General features: G+C 35.8%; 1 pseudogene; it reads right to left on the bottom strand.

Moving 5' to 3' along the window:
* Positions 1-7,212: 7,212 nt before the first annotated feature.
* On the bottom strand, positions 7,213-7,340 carry LOC123827632 (annotated as a pseudogene).
* Between the last annotated feature and the right edge of the window lie 720 nt (positions 7,341-8,060).

The raw sequence follows: 8,060 nt of genomic DNA on the forward strand, positions 1-8,060 counted from the left end.
GAAGTATTCCAAGTCATGAAAGGCAAGGATCTACATCCAAGATTGCTCTATCCAGCAAAGCTTTCATTTAAAATGGAAGGGCAGATCAAGTGCTTTTCAGATAAGGTCAAGTTAAAGGATGTCATCATCACCAAGCCCTTATTATATGAAATGTTAAAGGCTCTTATCTAAGAAAAAGAAGATAAAAAATATGTACAGTAAAATGACACCAACTCACAATTATTAACAACCTCACCTAAAGCAAAAACAAAAGCAAACTAAGCAAACAACTAGAACAGGAACAGAAACACAGAAATGGAGATCACATGGAGGATTATCAACAGGAGAGTGGAAGGGGGAGAGAAGGGAAAAGGTACAGAGAATAAGTAGCATAGATAGTAGGTAGAAAATAGAAAGGGGGAGGGTAAGAATAGTATAGGAAATATAGAAGCTAAAGAACTTATTTGTATGACCCATGGACATGAACTAAAGGGGGGGAATGTGGGTGGGAGGTGGTGTGCAAGGTGGAGGGGAGTCAAAGGGGGAAAATGGGACAACTGTAATAGCATAATAAAATATATTTTAATAAAAGAAATCATGATGTTTATAGTATCCATGTTGGAAATATTTTTAAAAATCACTCTACATGGAAAATGAAACTACTAACTAGCAGAATGCTCATAAAGTACCAATACAGAGCAAAAAGAAATTACTACTTTGGAGAAATGTTATCACCCAGGCAATTATGAGGCTTTTTAAAGTAGTTCCATCCCTTTTCTGAGAACACAGTGTCTCTTTATCCTGAATTTTGCTGACTAAATTGTTCACTTCTGACTTTTGAGCCTTTAATTTTCTACCATTCACTTAGACAATTTCTTTTAATTACATATTAATTTTTGAATAAGGTTTTAATAGGATAAATTAAGTGTCCTTATATGATGTTATAATCATATTCTAATCATGCTTCTTTTAAGGTTAAAATTAGGTCATTTTAATTCGAGTTTTGGGAATCCAAGACTTTAAAATGTCCTTTACTTAGTTGGATGGTTAACCACATTATGGGTGGATTTTAAGTTTAAAGCTCTGAAGTCACCCATTCTGTGAGACAGATTCTCAACCAGTATGCTACCGCAGGCACACCGGTGTGTTGCAAGAATTTTTAAAATATGTAATACCTGACTATTTAATCAGTGTCACTGACATCTTTCCCCTTAGAGTGTCAAGTTAAAAAAAAAAAAGATGATAGCCAACACAGCAATAGCCATCCAATGTGAATGAATTAAAATTACACATTTATTTTTTTGTCAAATTGCCAAAAAACATAATGTATTTTTTTGGTGTGCTGCAGATATTTAGTAATGACTTTACGTGTCCATGAGTTTAGGAAGGTTGAAAATGACTGCTCTAAAACAATGAAAATATTAGTCTTTGAGACCCGGGGTTCAGAGCAAAAATGTATTAGAATTCCAAAACTTTAAATGCAATGAAAATTTTAATGTGTCCTGAGACATAAATACACATGAGCCCATCAAAAGCCAAAGCCAAAGGTAAAACAAAGTAAGATTTTTACAGTGCAATGCAACACAACTGCTGTGATTGCCAGTTCTGAAACACAAAGCAGTTTACAATGAGTAGCAAATTGAATGAACATAATTTTCACCTCTGAATTCATTAGATAATGGAAATTCTGATTCAATAATTTTCTGATTAGGAAGAGGGAAGTCACTCAGAAAACACATATATCCTGGCTGGTGTGGCTCAGTGGATGGCATGCTGGCCTCTGGAGTGAGGGCATATACCTGGGTTTACAGCCAGGCCCCCAGTAGGGGGTGTGTGAGAGCCAATCGAGCCCTGATGTTTCTCTCCCTCTCTCTTTCTCTTCCCCTGTATCTAAAAATAAATGCACAAAATCTTATAAAATAATAAAAAATAACAATAACAAGAAAATGCATACAAATATCAGCAAATGATTATAATTTGGAGGGATATTCAGTTTATAAATTGTTAGATCTTCCATAGTTTTTACAATAGATTAATGAACATACATTCTTAGGGCATTAGATGAAAGCAACAACTAAAACATGTTCATTTGAAATCATTTTCTCATCATTCTTTGAGCAATCCCTTAATATATGGAACAAATATTACATCCCACACATCATATACTTTCCTTTTTTAGAAAGTTAAAATTGAACATCAGAATACTCTCATTTTTATTGTAAATGTCAGATTACTAGTACTATATTACATAGTATATCTCATGCCAATGTTTATATCCGAATATACATGCTGTAATATTTAAGACATACCAGGTTATAACAAATATTGTAGGTGTGTGTTTATGGAACACACAAGAAAATAATGTGAAATATGTTTGTTTTAAGGTATAATTATTAAAAATATAATCAATTAGAGGGAAAATCAAGGGAAATATCTTGTCATAGTATATTTTATCATTTACAACTAATGACAAATATAGGAGTAGTTAAGCTTTTAGAAAATTATATTCTCCAAATATATTTTTCAAACTAGTTTTTAAATTAAGCTTTCATCCCCTTTTTGCATATATAATATAAAATATATGACATAGCAATATATAATATGTATAAACATATAAACATAGAAACATTTCTATAACATAGATATATCTATATGTTAAATATTGTTTATTTTTATACATTATATACAATAGTAGATTGATTTAAAAACTTCTACTACCTTACTTTTAATACCTGTGCATTTCTTTACTATACTAAATAAACTGTGGTTTAAACTAAAAAGTCTAATATTTTTAATTGGCAAGGATGTTAAAGAAAACTTAGAAGTAGATGCAAAGTAGAAATCTGTCTTAATTTGGTGCATCAGATATCAAGTAAGATTAGTAAGCTATTAGCCTTTGCATATATTACAACGCTCTGACATTTCATCTATCACATTTGAGTTTCATCAGGAAGGTGAAACCAGCACATCTCCCTCAATTTATCTTGTGATACATTATAAAATGACAAGTTGCTATTTTGTTCATTAACTTATAAAAGAGTAAAAATTTCTGTAAATAGCAACTATAATGAATGTTCAAGATCATTTACCATGGTGAAATGAACCTGCATTCTGATAGCTGCTCCACCTCCAGATATCAGTACAGATGTGAAGTTTAGTAAGAAAAAGTATTTGATTAAAGCTTTCTTATAAAAGTATTTTGTTCTCATGTTAGGTCATACCTATTAATTAATAACCATGTACCATGTCTAGTATACAATAAAAATTAGTGGAATTAAATGAATAAATATGTTTTATGTTTAATTAACTTTATTTCACTTACTTCAAACTTAAAAAATAAATTACTGTATTTAGATTTGAGACAGGATATTGAGAAGCTAAGAAAATTCCTTGTCAAATGGACTAGGGAAACTGAGACAGGTAGTCGAACACAATGACCGAGTACTTTATAGCCAGGTACAGATGTTCTCCTCCCTAGACATAACATCTAGGCTTTGGCTGTGTTTCGTCTCCAGGCCCAGAAAAGCAGCAAAAACAGGTGAGCAACCCCAGAACCAACTGCAATTACTAAAGAACCCCTGCCCTGCCACTGGCCAGTTAGAGAAGACCATGGCCCTAAAAGGCACACCTGGAGAACTGATGAACATTCCACTGAAACCTCCTCTGAGACCTCCCTGAACATTCCCACCTGCAAGAAAGTGATAAAAGCCTCAAGATAAAGGACCCAGCCTGTATGTTCTCCCTCTGGGGAGCAGCCTGCACCATGCCCTTTCCTCCCCTCCCGCCCCACTCCTCTCTTCACAGACACTCGTGGTGTCTCCTAAACTCCAAGGCAGTGAGCAGCTGGCAGCTTGTCCCAGGCTTATCCTCCAAACCTGTCCCCAAGGCCCCTTTTTCTGACTTCTCAGTGGATTAAGGCAGCCCCACCCAGCCTCTCCTGTTGCTTCTTCTATGTTAAGCCTTTTTGTCACATTTCTCAGCAGTCCTGTTCTCTCCCTTGAGGACGTGTTAACAAACCTCTTACTCATCCACTTTCATCTCGCTGATATGTAGTTTTTTACTGAGTTGGCCGAGAAAAACCAAGCCCCAGCAACAGAATTAACAGAAGAGACTGGAAACAGAATGACACCAACTTCTGTTTGTAACAAACTTTTCCAACTTTTTCTTTTTAATTAATGTATTTATCATTGAATATCTATTAAGATTTTAAATTATGCTAAGATAGAATCTAATAGTATACAATTAATGCACTAAGACATTATAGTGTGTGATATAGAACCAGAGTGACCAGATTGTGGGTGGCAATGGAGGTTAAGTGGTAAGAACAGGGCCCGCTGGGGTAGAAATTTGACTGGAATGAGGGAGTTAGCATGAAGCTATCTACCATGAGAGTATTTTGAGCAGTGAAAACATTAAGACCATGGATCAGGAGCATTTGATTATCAGCAATAAAGCCAATAGTGGAAAGAGTGGGTAGGAATTTGACCAAAGAAGCGACTGTGTCTTGTTACCACACACAAAAAATTTAGATTATAGTCAGAATTACTCTTGTGTGTGGGTAAACACAAAACATCCAAATCTGCAGAAAATTTTCATGAGTTTATTAGAGTTTATTTGAGCCAGAGGACACTCCTGTAAATAAGAGCTCAAAGGGCTGAGCAGAATGCTTCCCAGAATGATAGTCTTTGGTTTGTTTCATACTTTTGAAGTTGAGGAGGAAACAGGAGGAAGATTACATAAGGGCAGGAAAAAGCCAGGCAGGGAAATTTCTGTGATCAGATTATAGGACAGATAACAAGATTATGTGCTCTCCTCAGGGTGTTTATGTTAGAGGCATTTCAAAAAAAGAGGCATTTCAAAGGAGTATTAATCTAGATGCACAAAAGCTGTCGTCAGGGCTTGCTTAAGGCAAAGATAACCTTTTACTGTGGAAGTTACAGTCCCAAGGCTGGACCTGCACAGCTAAGAATGTATGATTAGATCGCCTTGTAAGGGTACTTTCAAATTGATTTACTACAGAGCTTTCTTTCTTTTTTGTCCCATCCACATTTGTATTAGATAATTTTCAGTGGCAGAGCTAGTTTGGAAGGAATAAGATTGCAGACAAGATACCCAAAGAGCAGATTGTTATCAAATTGCTTAACCTAAACAACCTACTCATTCAGTGATTCTAGTAAGCCTTGCAATTAATCTAATGGATTAAAATTAAAGTTAAGAGTCAAATAACCCTGGCTAGTGTGGCTTAGTGACTTGAGTGATGGCCTGTGAACAAAAGGGGTCACCAATTCAGTTCCCAGTCAGGGCACATGCCTGGGTTGCAGGCCAGGCCCCCAGGAGGGAGTGTGTGAGGGGCAACCACACATTGATGTTTCTCTCCCTCCCTTTCTCTCTTCTTTCCCCACTCTCTAAAAATAAATAAATAAATCTTTTTTAAAAAGAATCAAATAAAATCAGTAAGAAATTAATTTGCTTCATCATTGAACTAGTACAATGTGGAATGTGCACTGTATGAATATTTTAGGGTTTTATAAAATGATGAAAAGTCCAGGGCAATCACCATACTACCTTCCTTAAAATCTTTCAAGGGCTCCCTTCGCTGGAATTCTCTTCCCCCCAATTCCCCAATCTCATCTCACAGGCTCTCACACCATTTTACAAGTGTGTTCAAAATGCTAAACTCAAATATATGTAAAGTGTGTATCCTCTAAAAAAAAGGATTATGTGGAACACACTTGTAGTTGAACCAAGTTGGGTTTGTTGACTTGTAATGTGGGTGAGAACACACCAGGGGAAATAAGCAGTTTCTCAGTAACAGAGTCTTTGCTTACACAGCAATTGTTTTGTTAGGGGATTTTTCTGTGTAGTTAAGGAATTGGGCTTTGCCCTAGATTGGAAAGTGTAAGGAAGTAGAGATGATTCTGTTATGGGAGAAACTCTCAGAAACTCATTTCTTCTTGCCAATGCAGTAAAGTACTATAGGCCAGTGAGCCTACTAGCCTGCAAGCAAAGTTTAATAACACTAAGTTCTAATAGGAAAGCAAAACAAGGACGGCTAGAGCAAGGGTGGCAAAAGTAAGGTGGCCAAAGGCTGGGTGGCCAGCACCCAGCTGGCCAAAAGAAGTGGCCAGGGGCTCTCTGGCTAGTGGCTGGCTGGCCAGGGGTCCACCCCCAACACATGACAAGAAAGCCGCAAGGCCGAGAGAAGAGGCCAAGAGGGAAAGCCTTTTGTTCTGAGGACTTACATAGTTGGTGGGTGTGAAGAAGTTACATTTTTATTATCAGGTGAAAGTGGTGCCAGATTTCTGGGGGTGATGTGACTGCCTAAATATAGGTATGGATGGGGGTCTGCTATCCCAAATCTTCCTCCAGACTCCATTTGTTCATTTTGCACATGTGATGGGAGGTAGTCAGTTAACCAAAGTTGTTTATGGGCCCTTTCTTTGGGCCCAGCAGACCCCTCCTTTTTCTCCCTTCCAGGTCTTGGGATGAATATACAGTCCCAAGGTTTTCTTTTTCCCAGATATCAGAGATGATACCCACAAACTTTCAAAGGCTCTCTGCTCCTACACTATCACAGTTTCACTTGTTGTTCAGGACTACTGGGAGCTTTATCAGACCAGGCTCAGGATTACTGGGTCAAACCGTGTGAGCTTTTGCTTTTAGCCTCCTGTATTAAGTTCTTTGTTAGATTGTAATAGTGAGGGCTCTGCCTTTATTTCCTCTCTGGCCACTCATTCATCCATAACAATTCTAGGGTTTGGTATTCTAGCATTTCTTATCTAGAAGCTAAGAAGAACAATGTGCGGCTAAAGTTGTCATTGATAAGGAAGCAGCAGTAATGTATATCATCAATATATTGAAAGATTTGGTTATTTTTGTAGTTCGAACAATGTTCTTGTCTTCTCTAAATCTGTGTGAGTGGGGAGTGGTCCTGTTTTTTCTTGATCTGTTGAGTTTCCAGAAGAGTCTTGTCTAATGTTGATGCAAATTTATGAAGAAGAGCACCATGGCCTATCTGTGATTGTCTTACCGATTCTTAGCAACACTAGCACCTTACTGAAAGTGAAAGGCCAGCCTCTAGCTCTCTTAGAGGCTGTGCTTCTATCCCTTTAGTGTACTTCCCAGGTTTGGGAAACAAAATCCCTATAAAATGTTTAGAATAAATCATAGAGAAAGACATTTTGGCCTGAATATTTCAATGGAGGAAATATTTTATTTTTTTTCATTTGACTTAGATGTTTCTTTCTAATAAATTGGCCATTACATATCCTAAGTTCTGAAATGACCAGTGGACTACAGAAAGACATTTCCTTAGGCTCCTGCTTGAAACCAACAAACTGCTGGCCTTGATTTGGGGCCATAGATTTACTTTTTAAATTGGTACTAAGAAATCGTATTACTTCTTTCAGTTTTTAAAAGTTATTTATTTCTAGAAATTTATCAGTTTCTCCATGTTTTTTAATCATTGGAGAAAATTGCTTCAAACTTATTGTTTTTAGTATATATTTCTTATGTTGGGTGATACTTACTTTTTATATTTGGTATTATTTTATTCTTGTTTTTTACACATTTTTCTAGCCATTCCATTAAATGGTCAATGTTTTTAGTCATTTGAAACTAATTTGACCTTGTTTTTATTTCATGATATGTTTGTTTTCTGTTTTATTATTTCCTTCCTCTAAATTCAGTGGGTATAATTTCCAAGATATTTGTTTGTTTTGTTTTCTTGAAATGAATATACATAAAGTCTTCAGAAATTTTTTACTAGGTGATACATTAAGGGTATGTACATTTTGTTCTAAGTTTACCACAAGTTTTTATATATTTTTATTATTTAATTTAAAGTAGTTTATAATTGCCAGTGGGTTTTCTTTGTTCAATTTTGAGTTATTTAAAAGTTTATTTTATTTTTTGAATTTGCAAGCATTTTGTGAGTGCTCATTTACCATGGTATTATCTTATGGCTTACTTTCTCTATTGCTATTGACCACTCTATAAGTGACTTCGTCTTGAGGCCTCAAATTTGTTAAACTTTATCATCAATTATGTGATCACATTAACACGAAAAACTGTAAATTGTA

Source organism: Phyllostomus hastatus, unplaced genomic scaffold, assembly GCF_019186645.2.
Source record: "Phyllostomus hastatus isolate PE091 unplaced genomic scaffold, TTU_PhHast_1.1 phas_contig_86, whole genome shotgun sequence".
NCBI classification, from domain to species: Eukaryota; Metazoa; Chordata; class Mammalia; order Chiroptera; family Phyllostomidae; genus Phyllostomus; species Phyllostomus hastatus.